General features: G+C 35.9%; 1 long non-coding RNA gene across 1 annotated transcript in view; it reads right to left on the bottom strand.

Moving 5' to 3' along the window:
• Positions 1 to 2036: 2036 nt before the first annotated feature.
• The window catches only part of LOC103656893, a 40398-nt gene continuing 19865 nt past the window's right edge, over positions 2037 to 22569 (bottom strand). Inside the window, exons 2-3 of the long non-coding RNA XR_566731.2 lie at positions 4738 to 4836; positions 2037 to 2142 (exon numbers count right to left, since the gene is read on the bottom strand). This is a non-coding gene — a long non-coding RNA (uncharacterized LOC103656893). The remainder of the gene's footprint in view (positions 2143 to 4737; positions 4837 to 22569) is intronic.

Genomic DNA, 22569 nt, shown 5'->3' with positions numbered 1-22569 from the left:
CTCTTACTAGCTCGAGGCATCATTCACCATAGTAATTTCTTGTTTGTGTCCTGGCTGAGGTTTACCTCTTCAATTTTATTTGTTGTCTAACTTTCAGGAACTAGTCATATCTTCTGGTCCAGTGAGAGAGCCTATGTCTGTTGGGTAAGTTTGTTTTCTTGTTATCTAAGTGTTATAGTGTTTCTAGAGGTTTGATACAGGAGGGTAAGAATGAAGTATGTGTTCAGCTCACTATCTTGAGACGAAGTTACAATATGTATCACTGAAATGCAAAACGTTTAAATAGAAATTCAACAGAAAAGTAAAAAGGTCAAAGATTTCTTAGGTATGCTAGCTTAGAAAAAGAAGAAAAGGTTATTAATACTAACCCCAAAAGAGAATTTGAATTAGAAATAGTAAACAAAACACTGTGGGTAAATTCTTACTTTTGTGGTACTATTATACAGATTTTAACTGTTGTAAAATAGTCTCCAAATTAAAAAATACCAAACACATAAGAGAAAAATATTCGAAATATGAGGAGGAGGTGACAGAAGTGTTTGTATTGATAGACTTCTCAGGGCCTAGGAGATCAAGTTGGTTAAAAAAATTGACTATAAAGTATTTGAGATAATGACTTATAAAAGAGCTTTCATGTATATTTATTAAACTTTGATTTTTTACAAAATCGATGATATGTTTGCAAGCCTCCATTGCTTAATTATAAAAGTTGATCATATATATTGTGACAGGAAGTTAATGCATTTAAAAAAGCAAAACATGCACAGCTGACAATATTGGACCAAACTAAAAAATAAAACCTATTACTAATAAATATTCGGTACCAGCCATTGAGGACAAATTTTACTACCTCTCTCCACAAATGCCAACTGATACAAATTTCTGAAGTATGAAATAAATAATTTACTATATTATTATTATATTATTATTTTTACTTGACTGCATGTAGTTTTTTCAATCTGTCAAAAAAATTTTGTTCCTTCATCTTATTTATTTATTTATTTATTTATTTATAATTAAGTAGTGTCTACTCTGCCAAAGTGTGATCAACAATCATTTTACCTGTTACCTCAGGAAGTATGTGTGGAAACCTTACTATAGGATTTTATATTGAGTCCAGTAACATTTTTGTTTTACCTGTAGTTCAGTGCCCTGCACAGTTGTCCAGCTTGCCCACTCTGTCTTCCAGTTCTGGATATCAGAAATCACAGTCACTAGTGGGTTTTTTTGTTTGTTTGTTTTTAGAGGAGGGGCAGAGGGAGAGGGAGAAAATTTTAAGCAGGTTCCATACCCAGCACAGAGCCCAATGCGGCGCTTGATCTCAGAACCCTGAGATCATAACCTGAGCCAAGATGAAGAGTCAGATGCCTAACGAACTGAGCCACCCAGGTGCTCCCACCATTGGGTTTTTAAATCCTATTTCCCAGCTCCTCTTTAGAGCATGCTTGCCTCATCATTACTAACTGTTATCGGTTACACATACTGTTTTAAGGAATTCCCCTACATATGCATTGTGGACAGTTTAGCAGGTAATTGATATTTCCTCTTACTCTGTCATAATCCAGAGTGACCGATCTACTAGTTGACCAGTAAAGAGGCAGCGCAGCATGCACAGCAGGTAAACAGCCTCTAGAGGGAGAGTGAATAACTAAACATGAATGCTGGCTCCCTAACTGCTTGGGAGAGTTAGCTAAATGTATGAAGATCCAGAATTCAAGCATAAATTGCAAAGAACAACAGTATGTTCCTGGTGATATAGTGCATAGATTGTACAAGCTAATATGCACAAAATCCCTAGCGTACGAGTGACTAGGATATAATAAAATTCAATAAAAATTAGCTAGTATCACTGTTAGTTACATTTAGCACTCAGCAGTAATATCAGATTCAAATATTTTCTAAGTAATAATATACACATAGACTCTTCTGTATGGAATGCATAAATCAATTTTTTTACTGTGATTCATGTTTTATCTTTTAGTATGTAGAGCAAAATATAGAGTCGTGGTTTTTAAAGCAGCGTTGCTACTTATAATTGGAACCTCATAGTCAGAATACATCCTCCGATTTATGCTTCTTTCTTCTTTGAACATTTCTAATCAGAACATTTCCTAGCTCCTCTTCTTAGTTCAGGCTCCATTTCTGAAAAAAGAAGAAGCAAAAGAAAGTTTTCATAGTACTATTCCCCTTTTCAAATATATATGCATATGATCAACTTCCATGAGTGTGTTTGTGTGTGGAGGTGTATGTTTCCGTGTGTGTAAAAATACTAAGGCAGACTTTCAGACTCCTTAGGTGTGAGGTGTGCTCCATGGATGGAAGTACCTGGAAATGTTAACAGGACCTCTCCATACTAAACACGTATTTTAAAACAGAATTGTCCGTTTATTTTTAACAACTAAATCATCTATTCGGACAAGTAACGGTGTTTGTTGATTTTTTTATAGAAATAGTCCATTTCATTAAAAAATTGACTGATTTAGTGAAAACTTTGCTATCACACAGACTCGTTCTCTGTGTAAAAGCTGATGCTGACTGTAAATGGTTAACGTTTTACATAAAAATAAGCAATATCTCTGTTTTTCAGTAGCAGAATCGGTTCTGTTCATGTCCATTGCATTTGCTAATGCTCTAATTGTTACATTGGTAAGACCTTTTCATCCATTGTCTTTCACAGGTACAACCATTTGTTGGGTTTTCAAGGCATATATTTAACTAAAAATTCAAATGATATTATAATATTCCCTGTATACTTCTAAAATATAAGATAAAAGGTAATAATATACAAATGATGTAAAAAGACAAAATACCAAACTCTTCTTGGGAAATAATATGGGATGGTTTTTTGCACAGTTAACCAAAATGAGTTCACAGAAACATATTGGATTTGGGTATTACCAGTCAGGGTTCGTTTAGAGCAGCAGAACCCCTGAGAGATAATAGATGGCTCTTCTTTCTGTGCCTGGTGCTCAAGTTTGAAGTCTACAAGGTACGCAGTTAGGAAAAGAAAATGGAAAGTAGAGACAATGAGGAAAGTAGGGACAAACTGGAACCTATGAGGCTGAACGGGAATATGCAAGGTTAGACTGAAAACCTCTTCTGCCTCTGACCACTTAGACGTCTGCAGCTTTGATGTGCTGTTCTGCGGGAGAAGCTAGCACCCTTCATCTCAGATAAACCTACCCGCTGATGGGGAATGGGAGAAGCCGAAAGAGAAAATCTAGCCAGCTTCGTAGGCCTGGTGTTTTCATTTTCTAGAGCTGCTTTAACAAAGGACCACAAACTAAGTGGCTTAAAACAACAGAAATTTATTATCTCACAGTTCTGGAGGCTAAGAATTAAAATCAAGGTGTCAGCAGGGACATGCTCTTTCAGGAGGCTCTAGGAGAGTCCTCTTTTCGTGTTTCTTTTAGCTTCCCTCGTGTTCTTGGCTTGAAGCTGTCTCACATCTGTGTCTCTGTTTTCATGTCTTTCTGTCCTCACATCTTATAAGGACATCACTATTATTGAATAGAACCCACTCTAATCTAGTATGTTGTGACCAAATTTGATTTTATTTGCAAAGACCTATTTCCAAATAGGTCAATTCACAGATCTCTCTCTGGGGGACATAATTCTACCTGCATACCTGGGTTCTTCTTGACACTGAACAGTAAGATAGCAATAAACCAACAACAATAGGTGAGTTACAACAGTGCCTCTATCCTCTTGAGTATAAAGGGATAGGACTGATTCTCCATTTTTTTTTCCCATCCAAATCTTGTGTGAAATGTAAAAGTTGGAATGGGCCAATTCCAGCTCAGAATTGTGTAAACTTTCTCCGCTGATCTGCAGTCTCCCCTCAGTCTTCTATCCATGGCATATACATATGCTTGGAACCGCAAATTGACGGAACAGCTTTTCATTTTAATTGCTTAGAAGCTATTTTCTCCTCCTCTGTCAAGCTCTGAAAAGCTCCTTGAAAATTCCTGGTGGTAGTAGTTTTGTATCCTTTACTCTGAAGGTTTATCTTTTAGGAATCTCAGCTTAATATGGAGTGTATCCTTTTGGAGTTCCCACTTTGTAAGACCCAAGATGTTGACTTCTGTTCTCTCTAACACTCAGGGCCATTAAATCAGAATTTTTGCCTATCCGTTGATTGGTAAATATCTTTAGTGCAAAAGTGACTTCAGGATTCTACTTACCTCTCCTGGTTCCTAATTTCCTTAAGTAGATTTATTGTCTTGCTAGATCTTTTATAGTTAAAATGATTTTAAAATGCCTATTATCTAACTATTTTGATATTTTCAGCAGAACAACTCCCAATAATAGAGCCCACCATTTTCCTAGAAATAAAAGTCCCAATCTTTTTTTTTAAATACTAGACAGCATGATGTTAATGTTTATATGAATATATACATATAAAATATTCTAATGATGTTTCAATAAAGAAGAAAAGGATCAGCCCAACAACCCATTAAAATGAGTAAAGGATATGAGTGGGAAATTCAGTCAAGAAATCACAAAAGGCTCATAAACATATAAAAGGAAAAGCGTAGACAATTAGCAAGCATAGCGAGCCTCATCTCGACTTGAAGTAGGACACATAAGAGAAACATAGAGACAGACACTCTGTTCAATGATGTCTTCCTGAGAGGATATTTAAGCTGCTTTTTAGCATTTTTATCCTAGGAACACCATACTCAACTCATAAATTAATGATTTAAGTGCCACATGTTTAAAACATTACATTCTTACTTTCCTGTTCTTCCATGTGTCTTTTTCTCTGAGAATCTTGCTCACACAGCACTCAGAACTGTGTCCTTCGGGCCATTTCACAACGATCTCATTTTGCATCTGCATTTCCAGAAGTAAGATGTTAAAGCACAATCCATATACACAAGTATTTTTAAATGATCACCAATAATTTGTTTCTAGAAAATAATCTATTTGACCTAACAGCTTGTATATCCAGTAATGGAAAAATTACAAAATAACCAGGGGAAATTTTTAATTTCTCTTCCTGGAAAATATAGAAAGGGATTAAACTGATTTATGAACAAAATTAATATATTTGGGTGCAGTTCAAGGCCAATTGTTATACTGACTTTCATATAAGAATTTAAGATGCTAGCAACTGATTTTTAAGGCTTTTCTCAATTTCCTTTTTCAAAACAAAATCAACTGCAAAAAAGAGATACATAATTCAAATATCACATAATTTAAACAACAGCCTGCCCAAATTTTGTTACCTGGGGCTGCCACATTTTGGGGTCTACCGTTAGTTTCATTATTCATATATCATTAATGATAATCCCATTTCACAGAGGATGGAGAAAAATTTCAGTAAAGGAATGGGGACTTTTTTAACTTTTAAATTCTTTTACTTCATTTTTAAAAATGACTTTGATTTTGTGCTGTTTGTCCATTAGCACATTTGCAATTAAAAGAAAAATCAATGTTACTTTTCATTCTAATCACTTACCAGGAGAAAATGTTTTTCTCTCTGGGTCTTTCTCCGTTTGTAAAATAGAGAGTTTCTACTAGATCTCTAAATTTTTGAAGACACCAAGACATAATGATTTAAATGAAGAAAAAATAATACTCAGTTGTTTATTACTTCTATCCCATGTATTCTTAACACCTATTAATAATTGCCACATATAAGGTATCTTCTGCCAGCCACCAATTATTTTCATTCCCCTTAACTTTCAGACACGCTAATTAAATTCCTTGGGTAACAAATACTCCAGTGGATCATGTTAGTGACAAGTTGGATGCTCGTTTAACCACTTCTATGTCTTCAACTTGGAATTTCATAATATAAAGGCGGTGATATATCAAAAAATTGATTTGGCCACTCAGCTGTCTGTAATATTTAATTTCTAGAAATGTCTTAGAAAGCAACAAAATAAATTGTGGGATTATTTTTGTTGTTGTTCCTGTGTATAGGAATTCTATTGATGGTGAATTTGTGTTTTTAGCTAATTGAATTAAAACTGAAGTCCATGGAAAAATGTGAGTGTACAGGTAAAAAGTTGTCATAATTTTACTCAAGCAATTATTTTCACCAAAGAACAGTTATGGATTAAAATTATCTCAGCAGTACATCTTCTGAGTACAAAAAAGAAATATCAAAATGCTTTATAGTATGCATTTTAACAATAGGCATTCTCGCTACACCCCTATCACTCTGCAGGGCAGAAAAACAATCTAAAAAGAGAGGGCTCATGAAAAAGGAAACATCTATTCTCCTGGTAAACAGTAACGCTAGGAAAAAAAGCTCAATATCAGGTCTAAAAAAATCACAGCTTAAAAGCAGCAACCAAGGTGTCAGTAAAGACGGTGTTACAATATGTGAGTGGCCAGGCAATTAACAATGGCGATGAAAGCAACACGGAAGGTATTCTTTTCTAGATAATTCAAATTTGAAAAGGCAATGCAGGATAGCTGATAAAAAGGTTTCATTGTAGCTTCAGAGTTCAGAGTTCAAAGGTTCACCAGTGAGGAATGGAAAATAGAATCAGGAATACTGAACTTTTTTAAAGATGCAACTGGTTTGGAGTACAATCACAATATGCAAGGCCGGAAAAAAAAAAGTTCAAAGAGAGGCTCTAATAAGGCTTGGGCCCTGAGGGGTGAATGTGTTCCACATAGAAGATATAGTCATTTCTACCCCACTTTTTTTTTTCTAAACCCAGCCTCTTTCCCTTAGGTTGTAGAAGTAAAATTTTATCACTGTGAAAAGTATTAAAAACATACTTCCATATTCCAGAGATGGTCCGCACAACTCTGCTCATTGATCTGGTTACCAAAAAATACATCTGTATGGCATAACCCTAACCCAGCAGCAAACACCGGGAGAAGGCAGAAGCTGGAGAGGTTCAGGGGCAAGAGAAAAACTCAATACATGTAATGCAGTTTGATCTCTACCTCCACCGTGAGTCGCAGTTCTATGGAGAAAAATCAGTTTATTCCCACGACTTGCAAGTATGGAAAGGACAGAGAACGAGTGTGACTTCAAGGGTATAATACCCAACACACTTTGCTATGCTTATGTAAGAAGAAGGAGAAATAAGGAATAAAATTTCATTATCTCATGAAGGCTATGGAGACATGCTAGACAAAAAACTTTGCAATTCTACCATTGTTACTGAGTAATTTCAAGAAATGTTACATAAACATGTTTGATTTGGGCCAGGGGGGCTGGGGAGTTTTGAAGCTATCAGCCACTCTTCTTTGAGAATCCTCTCCCCCTTTTTTGGCCTCAGACTTAAGTTTAAAATGTTACAAGTAGGGATGCCTGGGTGGCTCAGTCAATTAAGCATCTGCCTTTGGCTCAGGTCATGATCCCACGGGGCTCCCTGTTCAGTGGGGAGCCTGCTTCTCCCTCTGCCTGGCACTCCCCCTACTTTTGCTCTCTCTGACAAATAAATAAGTCAAATCTAAAAATAAAAATAAATTACGAATATTAGAATGCTTTTAGTTGCAAAAACAGAAAGCCTCAATTAAAAATGAGTTAACTAATGGGAAATGCATTACTGCACTGAAAAATAAGCCCAGAAGTTTGGCAGGTTCCAGGCACAATATGTCAGGGCTCTGGTGCTGCTATTCTCTAATTTTCATTGTTCTGCTCTCCCACATATTGACTTATTCTCAAGCTGAGAGCAAGCATCTGCATGAGGACAAAAGTTCCATTCAGACTCCTAAGCATAGATAAGCTTTCTATTTCTGTGACTCTTTCTTAGAAGTTGGGTTTTTTTTTTTTTTTTTAAACAGAACACTCCTCTTCACATCTGATTTTCAAATGTAAACCCATCCTTAAAACCAATTCCTACTAAGAAGAGTGGATTAGATTAATTGTTTCAAATAGAGTAGATGTTGGAGAGTTAATCCCAGTGACCATTACTACACATACAATGATTTGATCTTTTTTTTTTAAAGATTTTATTTATTTATTTGACAGAGATAGAGACAGCCAGCGAGAGAGGGAATACAAGCAGGGGGAGTGGGAGAGGAAGAAGCAGGCTCATAGCAGAGGAGCCTGATGTGGGGCTCGATCCCATAACGACGGGATCACGCCCTGAGCTGAAGGCAGACGCTTAACCGCTGTGCCACCCGGGCGCCCCACAATGATTTGATCTTAACTCTAGAAGAAAGTGAACATTTACTTTTGAAGATAAATCACACCATAGCTATACAGTATAACTGGATGACTTAAATTCAGTTTACCAAAAGATCAAGTTTGAGATGGCAGATTTTCTTGGTTGGTGAGCAAAAACCATTGCATGACCCTTTTCTGAAAGAACTTTTATCTATGGCATGCTGTTCCATCAATTTAGAACACTCTTCCACCCACTCTTTGTAATTCTCAATTCTTATACTCTGGGTATAGGCTTAAATGATATCCTCCTCCGGGGAGTTCTATGTGTGTAGGTCTCCCTCCTGCCTCAATATTCCAGCAAAGCATCTTTTTTATTTCCTTCATAACACTTACCATCCTTTCTAAATTATGTATTTATGTGATTACCTTTTTTAAAAAAAGATTTTATTTATTTGATGGGGAGAGAGCGCAAGCAGGGGGAGCGGCAAGCAGAGGGAGAGGGAGAAGCAGACTCCCCGCTGAGCAGAGAGTCAGACGCAGGGCTCAATCCCAGAACCCTGGGATCATGACTTGAGCTGAAGGCAGACCCTTAACTGACTTAACCACCCAGGGGCTCCATTGGATTACCTTTTTAGTATTTATTTTCCCAGTGAGGTGCCAGTTTCCATAGGAGCAGAAACTAGGTCTGTTTTGCTAACTGCTATGGAATAATTCATACCACTGTGTGTAGCACATAAGTAGGCACTAATTAAACATGTGTTGAAAGAAAAGAGTAAATAAATATATTTACGTATGCATACGTGCATAAATATATATGTATAAATATGAAGAGTCCATAACATAAACCTTTCCATAATAGAGATTTAGCATATTATAAAAAGACATTTTAAATAGAGTCCATTAAGATGGTCTTTAATGGTACTGAGGTAATTATCATTTCAGGGGAAAATCTTATTTCATACAAAAACAACAACATATTTTATGTGAATTCAATAACTGACCTTTAAAAAATAACTATAAAAGATAAGGACTAGAAGAAAATAAAATACAGTCTTTTATTCATCTTTAAGAGGGCAAATAAAATCTTTCTAAGCAAGCCATGCAACCCATAAGGTATCAAATATTAGATTGGTTGATTTAATCACATAAAAGCCTAAGTCTTATATGTAGTGAAAAACATAATAAAAATGTGAGTCTGTATTTGTAGTATTTATTATTCTAGGCTTTCTAAGTTCTGATTTTCAAGAATCAGGAAAGGCTGATGTTTTCCCCTACTTCCCAGCAAACAAGTGGGTCCACGTGTTTCATGGAAAGTGGTAGGAGACATTAGGATTCTTGGATCAGAGATGTAAAACAGGTGATTACTAACAGCAATGGCAAATCCAGACTATCAGCAACTTCACTGTATTTCTCCAACTCCCAAATCCCACAGGCAACATGAAGAAGGCCATAGAAACCTGAACATGCAGTGTGGTACATTACAGGAAAGGAACTCTAAGATTAGGGAACACAAATTGTTATAAAGGACAGTAAATATACTTGCCCTTTGCTCCAAAGGAATACACTATCTTTCTTCTCCTGGAAGCAAACCTACCCTTTGCTAAGAAGAAAGTTTCTCTCTCTCTCTTCCAAGGCTGCTGACTATACAGATGTCCTTGAAGTAGTAGTCCAGAACACAGGGCAATCAATGCCTCGCCCACAAAGCAAAGAAATGCAAGAGATCTTTGGAGAATGATCTCTAATACTTATCCTTCCACTAAACTTTCTTCCTTTGTTCTTACAGATCAGATTTTTGCTCACAGAATTCCCCTGAAACTGCCCTTGTTAAGATCACCAATGATTAAGATGATTGCATAATTTTTTTTGAAATGATGACACTTAAGAATAAAAGAAACATTATAAATTAACCAAGACAACAGGTACAAATTGGCATTGGGAGTGCCACAAGCACATGAGGATGGATAGTCACCCTGCCAAAATTCTTCATAGGTTAAAACCAATGGTCAACTTATTTCTTGTACTTTACTTGACAAATAACCATAGATCATTTAGTTTCATCTCTTATTTTTCTGGACACTATATTCTAGATTGTTACTGATTGTTCCTTCCCCGTATACTTTACTTTTATCAACAACATTACTGTAGAAGTCCAGGCTTCAGTCACTAATCCAATTTCCTTTTCTATTTTCCCTCTTTTCTTTGTGATCTCACCCAGTCTCATGGTTTAATATACTATCTATATATCATTGATGAATAAATTTATATTCTCCGTACAGATCTTTCGTCCGAATTTCAGACTACTATATCCAACTACTTACTCAATATCTCCACTTAGAGTCTAATAGACTTATCAAACCATGAATTACTTGAATATAAATTCAACCAATGGTAAAAAGCTTGGCACAGAAAATCCAATATGTCAAGACAACTGCAGTCTTAGACTGGTACGTTAGCTATCATTCAAGCTTTGGGAAACTGCAAATCTGATGACTTACTCTTCTCTCTGCATTTAAGTCACTAACAAAAAAATGTTAAGCTATGTAGGACTATAATAAGTGAGCAAAAAGAGAATGGGATTTAGAGTTATAAAAGGAGCTTCAAATCCTAGCTCCCTTTCCTACCTCCTAGCTGTGGGATATTACTACATAGCTCAGAGAGTTGTTTTGATGTGTGCCTTACATTACACTGGGAGTAGCAGAAAGCTTGACAAAAAATGGCTTAAATAAGATTATATTTTTTAGGGAATAAAAATGCTGGAGATAGAGTTCAAGGCTGGTGGAACTGCCCAAAACATCATCTGCAATTCAGGCCTAGTTTATCTTTCCACTCCAGTTCCATATTGTATGATTTCATCAAAGATGACTGCTGTTCCTCCTCCTGGTATAAACTGTTGTCCTAGATGGGAAAAATGAGTAAGGGAACAGCTAAGGACAAAAAGCAAAATTTGATCTTCCCAGGGATTTGCCTTTGTTATTTCTAAAGTTAAATTTCTGAAAGGGAAACTTTCCCAAGAGACTCTCATCACATTGACCAGAACTGTACACATGACCATGACTAGATGTGACAGAGCCTGCTGATTCTGGAATTTTAGATGGAAACAGTAGAAACTTGAACAAAATTGTTGGAGTTATTTTAGTAAAAAGAAAGAAAGAAAGAAAGAAAGAAAGAAAGAAAGAAAGAAAGAAAAAAAGAAATTGATTTCAAGTAGCATGCCTGTCAAAAGAATTAATTGGCATAAGGTAGGCAAATGTACCCAGCATAGTTCTCGACATACAGTATGTAGCTCAGTATTTGTAGGTCTTATTGATGATAAACATTCTTTGAATACAGTTCTTCTGCTATTTTTAAATCTATCCCAGTGCTATCTTATCTAGTGTGTATTTCACTATTTTATTAGCAAGAATACCATAGGAGATTTGGATCCAAAACTTTGTTCCAAGTCTTTCAAGAGAGGAAGTTCTACGTGGAAAGAGCTAATTGCCTGATGCAAAGGATAGCAGATAGTAATAAGAATGTCAGGATGAATGACAGGGCATCAACCGAGAGCAAAAGGGGGCTGTGGGAAGTACCAACCATTGACATGATCTAAGATGTGACAGTAAATGAGTCAAGAGTTTTAGTTTCCTCCTCTCTCTACTTTGTGCTAATTCTATCCGTCTACAGTTCTTCTGTTCTCCACATGCTCACTAGGAGACGGAGAGTTCTGACCAAATTTAATAAAAGCTTTTAAGTGTAGTGAGCCCCTTGCAGTTAGATGATTTAAAAATGCAACACATTTTCATTGTGGAAAGCACTCTTTTTTTCCAACTTTCAACTGAGAGTTTGATAAAGTTTTCCTCAGCTTCAACTTGTAGTTTTTGTGCTTGTTATCTTTCAGCACAGCTTGGTCAATCACAAAGGCTCCCACTCCCTGCACAAAATTATACAACCATGGCAACTGCCCTTTGAAAAGGAAATATTGCCATAGGGGGAGGCAGCCAACTCACCCAGGCTCAACTAGTCCAGAAGTGCTAAGCAGCTGCAAAGAAGATCGGAAGGGAGATGGCTGGGGCTTAGGGCATTTTGAGAAATTAATTTGAGAGGCTTTCACTTTCTTCATGAACCCCTCTAGTTGAATACCGCTTTTCAGAGCATGGAGCTCCTGCCTGTGGAATTCTCTATGGCAGGGGGTCAGCACAGCCAATACATGGCTGCTTTTCAAAACAAGCTATACGCTATAGACAAAGGAACACCACCACCTGTTTGCCAGGACAGGAGAAACGCATCATGAGCTATGGGGTTAAAACAGCATCTCAGCAGGTCCCGAGTGAAGTTGTTTTTTCCTTAATCTATGGGGTGTTGCAGTGGGAACACCACTGAAAGGCTTTACTTCACCCTGAAATATGAGGTTTGAATTAATTCCATATGTACCCATTGAAGAGAATACATCAGTATTTACTCATTCGAAAAGGAAAAAAAGTTTCAGGAGAAAAATAATTCTGACATTTTTAATTTCTTATGGAGTTTCTGCCAATTATTTTTTAAGTCAAAGCTTAGTGTATAGGCCAAAGTTTGTTCCTTCCTACTCTTTTTACCATAAATAAAACTCATCTCATTCATTTTAGCACTTGAGAAATATTATTAGGTATTTAACTCATTTTATGTAAGACTTGCCCTAAGGAGTTGTATATAAAATAATTTTAAAGGAAATTATGGGTTAAAGAAATAACATTTTGAATTTTCTTATAAAGCAAAGGCTCTCTCCCTGATTTACATTTTTGTTGATAGACTCAGACTTTCATTATATGTGTATATGCGTATGTGTGTTTAGATAGTTCATGTATTTAATATGTACACATGTTTATGCTTATTTATATGCTATGAAGAACTTATGTATGAGTCATGAGAAGTATATGTGTGTATATAGTAATGGAAGCACTGTAATACAATTCTGTGAAACTGTTAACAGGCTTTTAATTTGTTTTGAAATTTTTCTTTTTTTCTAAATTAGTTTTAGAAAACATTGACAAGAGTTTTTAAAAGTTAGTTTGCATCAAAGTTTTACTACTAAAAGATCTATATAAGTCTATAATTTGTACATACTTACCCGTATTTCTTCGCACTTGTGCATTCATGGCATTATATAAACGTACTGGACGGTGGTAATAATGATCTGAAGACCTCGGATCCAGAATGGTCAAAAATGTAGACGTATTTATACTTATTTTTATTGACAAGGTGGAATGATTAATTTTTGAGCAATTCATTTCAGACACTAAGTTAGTTGCTTTCTGTACATTGTCTCCTTTAATTTAATGTTAGTATTTTAATTTGGTATACTTCTCACAGCATAGGCCTCTATCCATTTTAAAGATAAGAAAACCCACATTCGAAGAAGAAAATTAGCCTGCCAAAAGCAAACCCTAAAAGGGGAATCAAAGCTAAAGCTTAGATTTATGACTTCAGGTTCATTTTTTTTTTTTAGGGTAAAATATATTAGTGTTGCTCAGAAGTATTATAAAATATTTATATTAATATAAATAGATTACATCATCTTAGTGATAGATTAACCCAGAGATTACAAACGCTATCATTGGGTGGTAATATCTGAAATTTGTTTAATTCTGAAAAAGCAATTTAAGAAATTTATCAAAATTGGGGGGTGCCTGTGTGGCTCAGTCAGTTAAGCGTCTGCCTTTGGCTCAGGTCATGATCCCAGGGGTCCTGGGACCCAGCCCTGCGTTGCGCTCCCCGCTCAGCAGGGAGTCTGCTTCTCCCTCTCCGTCTGCCCCTCCTCCTGCTTCTGTGCTCTCTGTCTCTCTCATAAATAAATAAAATCTTTAAAAAAAAAGAAATATAACAAAGTCAAGAGTGCAAGGAGAGTGAGGGATATGTAAACTAGGTAAAATATTATCTCAAGTGTTAATTTCTCTTCTTTTTCCACATTTCCATACTTCTTGGTAATTTGCCTTTTCCATGGTTAGTCAGTCATCCACACTTCTGACATAAATTGAGATTATTTTAATAAGATAACCAGGAAGAATTAAGAGTCAATACTTAGTTTTTGACCTCCAAAATAGGATTGTCAAGCCCTTAAGAGAAACAGTGGTTTTGAACACTTAAACTTTATTTTAAAATATATTTCAGACATGCAAAAGGTATATAGAATAACAAAACAATATCTATTCACCATTCAGCGTAATAAATAAACTTCTTATAACTATAACTGTGGCTCTCCTTGAATCTCTCTCCAGCCAATCACGTTCTATTTCATCTCCTCTACCTGAATTTAGTCAAGAATCATTCCCATGCATTTTCTGCTTTAGTAATATAATCACAGAGTTCACAATTAAAAGTATAAATAGTATATGATTATAATTTATTCCCACCCCTGCCTTCATTTTTCATGGCTCCTTCTACTTCCTTATTCCCTCTCAAGCAACACTATTTTATTTTTTATATGGCTTTCCAGAATTTGACTCTATCATACATTTCCCTATACATTTCCTCCATGTGTATGTCTCTCTACAAGAAAATATAGTACCATTCTGTTCAGTTTTCAACTTTATGTAAATATTGTTGTACAATTTGGTTTTTTTACTCTAAATTTTTATACTCTAAATATTTATACTCTAAATCATCCACATTTTCATTTTTAAGTCTTGTTTACTCATTGTCTTTGCTCTATAGTAGTACCCCAGTACCCCAGTATAGTAGTACCCCAGTATGGCATACCCCAGCTATGCCATATTTTAAAATTCATTTTACCATGCACATTAAGCTGGTCTCAAGTTCTGTTCTTCTTTGTTTATTCAGTATTTTTTTCAGTCATGAATAATGCTGTGAAGATATTATTTTACAGGTCTCTGTACACATATGTGAGCATGTCTTTATGTTATATGCATACTGAAGAGAGGAATTACTGAATAACAGGGTCCGCCCACCTTTGCCTTCGCCAGATATTGTCAAATTGTTCTAAGGTGGTTTTGCCAATTTACAGCTACTACCAGCACTAGAGAGCATTTTTTTTACCTCACATTCTCAGCTATGCTTGCTATTGGCCAACTTTTAAATTTATACCATCTTGTTGCTATACAGTGAGTATAGCATTTTGCCATTTCTCCATTACTCCGATGATATGGCAAGTTTTCTTGGTGAGCAGCCACTATTTTACACTCATCTTATCATCTTCCACCTCCCAACACCCTGGGAATTTCCCTTACTTTTGGGAGCTCAGTTCTTCATTGAAAAAGATAAGAATTACTTGAAAACCACCATTTTGGGTGTGTTTGGTAGGGATGGATGCACTGTGATTAAAGTCAGGGAAGCCAGGGATGAGGAAACGGACCTGAACAGATTATGTGCAAAGACTGTAGTCCGCATGACGAGATGGCACAAACCATGTGGAAGCTTCCGGAAATGCAGGCTAGGTATCTCGCCCACAGTGGTAAGGGTTGTTTCTAAAAGAGCCCCAGCAGCTGTGCTTGAGTGCAACTGGAGAGTGGTGACATGCACCCCTGTTACACATCATGAAAGGAACTGTTGGGAGAGCTAATCATAAAAAGGCCAAGGAAAGATGAAAGCAAACAGAAGCCTTGTCTTCAACACTTAAACGGCTATTCCGTAAAGACTGGTATTGCTCTACAGGCAGCCATATGCGCTTAAAATACCAGGGAGACCTCACGATTTAGAAAAACTGTGGAAAGTGAGCTTTCAACAGGATGATAAATTCTCGCAAACCATAGATACTCAAGCAGTGACTGTAAGGACATCTGCATTCGGTTTCAGTCTTACTTAAGTCTTAGCCCAGCATTTTACAAATACAGAGTGCTGAGTAAATATTCATCAGTCAGCTAAGGAATGAACTTATTGACCTCCAAGTCCCTTCGGATCCATACGAATTTTGTATATACATCTAGAGTATTCGTTTTGTATGCACGACTATACTGCAAGTGATTTAAGAAAAAATAAAGTATTTAGGCTTTTATATAAGACTGTTAAAAGGCTTCTACAGAGGCTGTAGGATAAGACATTAATTCCTCTCCCATTTCATTGGAAAATGTTTTACCAACGAGGCAGGAACAGCTGAGGAGGTGGTTGAATACTGTTTTTGGTTTTTGTTGGTGTTTGGGTTTTTTTTCCCTGCAAATTTTAGAAAGCCATTCACAAGTTGGAGCAGCCAGGAGCTGGAGGCTGGAGAGAGTTGAGGTGTCCTGTAAGGAACCCAACCATGGGCAAAGGTGAGGTGTGGGAAACACTTCCACCTCCCCTTAAAAGAAATGAGAAGTATTATAATGAGACACCTGGAGTTTGAGAAACCTGATTTAGCCCAAAAGTACAAAGTTCAGGAGAGAAAAAGCCAGAAAGAGAGACACAGAGAGAGAGAGAGAGAGGCAGACAGACAAAGAGACAGAGAAAGAGAGAGAGAGGACAGAGAATTATTTTAGCTCCTGCCCAATATCTCCTGGAAGGAGGAGCATACCTTGACAGAAGGAGGCTCAGGGGAGGGTAAGGGACTGGCAGGAGGATGTACCCTGGGTGGGGAAAAGGACACCACAGATGAGAGCATTCCCCACATCCTCACCAGTGGCTGGTGGTATCTGAAGAGAAAGGGTCACCTTTGAAGACCTTTCATAGCCACATCTCTGCCGGTGGGGTAAGATAGACCTGCCCCTACCTCGGCCTTCCCCAGGCCACAGCTCCCGACATGGGTAGGTCAGAAGATATAGATAAGCAATTAGTTAAGGAGGTGTTATGAATAATGAAGAGGAGCTGGCACAGTAAAAAGTTAAAACAAAACAAAACAAAACTTCCCCACTGCTGTCTGGGCACCCTTCCCAACTGCACGTTGCCTGCCTTTAGCAGGCCTGAACTAAGGTTGAGGCAAAGATTTCACTTTGAAGTTCAGAGGTTTTATTATTATACTGGACAGGATATATGGAGCTGAGACTATCTGAAGGACTAAAGTGACCAGAGGGTTATTTTTTAAAATATTATTATTATCTTAGAATGAGCAGATAAGCTATCTAGGCTATCTGCCCAAATTTTATTGCATGAGAGGGCCCACAGATTGGGTTTGTAGAGACAATGACAAGCAGAAAATGTCTTTATGATTGCGCTTCTGGGTCTTATTTATTTGATGTGAAAGTTACAAGACCAAGGAATGAGTTCAGTACTTGGGGTCAAATAGGATTGGATTCTAATCCTACATCTGACAATTACTAACAGTGTAAACTTGAGTTCCTCGCTTAACCTCTCTGGGTCTCAAGATCCTTATCTGCAAAATGCCAACCGATTAAATGCAATTATGTATGTAAGGAAACTAACAGATTGATTGCCACATGGACAATGCTTGGTATATGTGCATTTCTTTCCCATAGCAAATAACAGAGTTCCAAGTACATTGATATGCTAAGTACCCGTGAACCTAATTCAATTCAGCCAAGCCCTTTTTCTTTTGTCATCTTCTTCATCATCATAAGGAAACAATATTGAGTTAATAGAAAGTAGATCAAATTGTGACCCTTAGGCCAAAACCAATTCACCAACTCCTTTTGTAAATAAAGTTTTATTGGAACATAACAACACTCATTCTTAATATATATTCTGTGGTTACATTCATCTAATGTGCTGGCATTTCATGAATGGTACTGGCAGTGTTGAGTACTTGTGACAAAAACCATATGGTATGTAAACCCAAATTCTTTTACTCTCTGACCCTTTACAGAGAAAATTTACCAAACACTGAGTTAAATATTGTGCTCTTATAAATATGCCATTTATTGAGATGATGCCTTTATAATCACTGTCTCATTTAATTTTTATAAAAACTTCATATTAATCTCCAATTCTCAGGGATTAATATAAAAATAAATAAAAGTAATCCTCATACAGAGTTCATCATCCTTTGTAGGGGAACGTGCAGAGATTTCCACTCCATACCATCACACATGGTGCCAGGGGCCCATCTTTATGGTTCCATCTCTGGAATGTGCTTCCTCCTCTATCATCACAGTAGAAGAAGCACTTAAGGAGGGTTACTTATTGGCTGTCAAGTTTTTTTATATGGAAATGTTACACATCACTTCCACTCATAGGCCATTACTCAGAACTAGTCACTCGGTGCCATATGGTCTCACCCAGTTTCACCAGTTGAGGCAGGGAAAGAACATGTATATTGGTGATCAATATGTTTTTGCCATGATGTAAATAACATTTTATAAAAGTTGTAAAGATTAGGCTACAGGGGATGAGAGAGACTAAGGAACTTGTGCAAGGCTGCCCAGCTAGTAAATGGTAGAGCCAAAACAAATCTAAGCCTTTAAGTCTCCACAGAGTACCGTATCTTATATCGGTATTCTTCTTTTCCCTACTACTCTTCATTGTCCCTCATTCCCCCAAGCAGTCCCTTTGTTTCTACTATCAAGCTGGTCTGTAACATGAAAGATATTTAATATTGTAGAGGTTCTCATCTGAGAGAAGATGACTTCCCCCCAGAATCTCCTCTTCTCTGTTTATCTACCTGGTTATACGTCTAGTTGACTTTGATAATTTAGAAAGCATCTGTTTACACTGCTAATGTTCATTTATTCAGCAAATATTTATCCAGTATGTACTCTGTACTCAGTACCCAGAGTCAAGTGGTAAATTGAACATAGCATAAATCTCTTTATAGATTATCTTATAATAAAATATCTTGGGAAAAATTCCAAAGTAAACAAAGATGCTTCATTATAAAATCTAGCTGAAGGAGGTTTCTTTAATATTAATAGTTATTCTCATGGACAAGTGTTCGTTTCTTCATGTTTCATTTCCCTGTTCTCTGTCTTTTCATAGATCTGTGTAACGTACTTGAGAAACTTGGGGTTTTCTTCCTGCCTCCAGATAAATGTGACCAGATAATCCAAACAGGGTCTAATCTTGTGGGTTTTGGTGGTGGTGGTGGTTTATGTCTAAAACAAAACAAAAGCACTTGTTTTAACCTGCAATTCTTCTACATCCATACAGTCAGAATATTTTTAATAATGTTTTTGGAGAAAAAGTTTAGAAGGAAGAAAAGTATGGCTTAGCACATATTTCAGGTGATTTTTATTTTGTTTTAGTTTTTAATTGAACAGCAATGACCAAAAAAATACAAAATTTAAATTTAAAAAAATGATGTAAAATTTCAAAATATAAGTAGAAATGAGCATGTAGCTTATAATATTAATGTCCTAATGTAACAGAATAGATATAAAAATATGAATTGCCTAAGTTTGTATTTTATATTACTCTGTCTTATTTTCTGTGTTTAATAATATAAAAAATTCACTTCAAAAATATTAGACCTAACTGATAGGAAGCAGAGAGGAGCAATAGTTAAGTGCAGGGGTTTAAGCCCTCTTCCTGTCTTTCTTTGTGAACCTTGTCCGTAAAAGCTCAGAGAATCTATCAAAGAAACAGTGACTAGGTCTTGCTGAAAAAGTTCCTTAGGCGTATCATTCAAAATTAGATACGCTTTTTCTCCCATACCACTATTCTTGTCCAGAACTTGAAGTAGGCAGCTTTCAGGCCTACTGCATTGTCCAAATTGTAATAAACAAATGACATCCTTGTTCATGAGAATCTGTTCTAATTGGGAGGCCCCACCTTTACATGCACCTTTACCATGCAAGCCTCGGGGGAAAGTAATTAAATTTAATAGTCTCTATGAGTTCTAAACAAAGACATACAATAGATACAATGATGATGATAAAATTCAGGTATTTATAGAAACCAATATTTTGGAAATTCAAGTGTAATCTCATATTTATGGTGTTCCTTTCTGGAGGTTTAATAATACTTTGTCGTTGGAATGATATTTTTTCCCCTATTTTGGAATTTTAATAAGTAATTATTTATTCACTATTCTCTTTCTCTCAGTCCCTGGAATAAGATACCACTGTAGTGAATATATATTTTCCATAGTTATCTTTCTAAACTCAAAATTGATTTCATTATTTGCTTCAATAAGCAACACAAGGGTACTCTACTAACTACCCAAAAATGTGAAACAATGGAAATGGTCACCTAGTGGGAAAGAGGTGCTTGTAAATAATTCACAAATTTTGCAAACACACATATCTGAAATATTTTTAAGTTTTCAGTTTTTACAATGAATATAGGATGTGAACATACAGCTTCCAGAAAAGGATATACGATGGCATTTAAGCGCAAATAAACATAAAACGATCTCAACCTCACTAAACAGATAAATGTAAACTGAAGCCCCACTGATACTCCATTTTTTCACTCATATTAGCTAAGATTAAAAATTGTTAAATGCTGTATTTTGACACTTTTTTTTTGCAATAGGCTCTCTCACATGTTGCTTGTGAAAATGTAAACTGGTTGATCCTCTTTGGAGGGTAATTATAGCCGTTTGTTAAGTTATTAATCCATGTATCTTTTAACCAAAAAATAAACTTCTAGTAATCATTTCATAGATGTGTTCAAAGTTATATTCATTTTAGTGCTGTTTGTAGTGATTGAAAGCAATAAAAAAAGGACACAGCCTCAAGTACCTATCACTAGGGACTGGTTAAATTATGGAGTACCATGCAGCTCTTAAGTTTTATGTGCTAATACAGAATAATCAATAAGGGGAATGTTGAGCGATGAAAGAAGGAGCAAAACAGTGTGTTTCGAAAGCCTGCCCAAGTGTATTTAAATACTTAAACAAAAACATATAAGGATATGCTGGATATTTCAAATACTGAGGGGACAAACAGTTGCTTTGTGGATAGTAATTGGCTTGGGAAAAAAGATGGGAGAAAATCTTACTTTTCGGTGTATGTGAGCATTTATAATTTGCGTGCATTGCCTATTTAAAAAATGATTAAGAAAACAGTAATTTGGGAAACTGTTGTTGAACTGTAATGTAAGAATTATAGACAAGATGCTTCAGTTATTGCTTTCTGTAAGAAACAAATATTGATATGTTGTGAGACTTTGAAATTTATATTCAATATAAATCAATTTTATCTTATTTCAAGTAAATTTATGCTATTAATGAGCCTAAATAATTGTAAAATGTGGTTCTTGCTATTCTCTATCCTGTTCCTATCTTTTCTATGGATTCTAGTATTTGATTTTAGATAATGATGCTTCTTCTGAAATTAATCTTGTGCCTTTAATTATTCAAGTCTCCAGCCTTGCCGAAATCATTCTAATTATACTCATTGCTCAACAGTATTAGTAAAAATTACATTTAAGTTCAAAATAATTTAAATGGAGTCCTAAATATTCCTACAAGTGTTTAGCTATTTTTATATTTTCACCTCTTGAGATTAAAAAAATAAAAGTAAAAAAGATTTAATGTAGCCAATATCATTGTCTTAACTTAAATGATCCTGTGTTTTTATCTCTAATGCAATGCCATAGAAGGTAGATTAAAATTAGCTTTGTCTCTCTTTTTTGATTTGTTAAATCCCACCTCTCGTATTACCTCCTCATTTACACTTTTAAAAATTTTATGATGCTCGTATTCTTTTATTATCTGTTAGGTTAATCAGCGGACAAGATTTTATGTACGTTTTCTAGTGCATTGCCCTTGAGAAATGAAGATTATTATTCATTCTGAATAAATAAATACCATGTAAGTTTGTAATAGATTTCAGACAACATGAACTGCCACCTAAGATAATCTGTCTACTAGATTATGCTATGTATTTTCCCAAATAGATTTTATACATATATATGCAGAATAATATGATGTATTATTAAAAATAACATGTGGCATTTGGAAAACTAAGAAAAAACCCATTATAGTGTCTATTAAATTATTTAATAAATAATTTCAAGACTAAGCTCTTATATTTAACATTGCTTTGGGTGGGAGGTGAGGACCCAGGCTAGCCTGAAAAATAGGAATTAGAAACAGGAACAATACATACACCTCTTTCATGAGTGAGACTTGAAATTTGGTTTAGGTTAGATAAATTAAATTACTTTGGCCTGGGCTACATCTCCCCCACACAGCAATATTACTCCCCAGAGTCTCTTTTCTACAGCTGTATATGTGATTTGCAGTGATGGCGTTCAAAGACTGTGTACCAGTTCTCCCCTCTATACCATATACAGTAAAGGAACAAGGCACAGCAAAGAATAAGTGTCCAGCTTATATATGAATCTTCATTGAAATTTCTGTTTGTGACTGTTCAAAAATTCTTTACCATAAATTTTCTGGAATGAGCACACTTCGAAAAAAATCTTTATTAAAGTTTCTCTTAGCAGGAAATAAATTCTCTTCTGTGACCTTTGCAAAGCAATGTGAAAGCTTTATTTTTCATGTTAGTGATGCAAGGGAACAATCATGAAATGCAAAGCCCAGTCATCATTCACACCCTAGGTTAAGGTATGTGCACTGTGTCCCCCAAAGAGCTCTTTGATGGCTGAAACATTGTCCCCATAATACAATGCCTCCACGAATTTTGTTAAACTGTCAATTCTGAGGGGTGCCTGGGTGGCTCAGTCGTTAAGCGTCTGCC

This window comes from Ursus maritimus, unplaced genomic scaffold (assembly GCF_017311325.1).
Source record: "Ursus maritimus isolate PB19 unplaced genomic scaffold, ASM1731132v1 scaffold_21, whole genome shotgun sequence".
Lineage (NCBI taxonomy): Eukaryota > Metazoa > Chordata > Mammalia > Carnivora > Ursidae > Ursus > Ursus maritimus.
The sequence above is the reverse complement of the archived record's forward strand: the minus strand, read 5'-3'. Positions and strand labels throughout refer to the sequence as shown.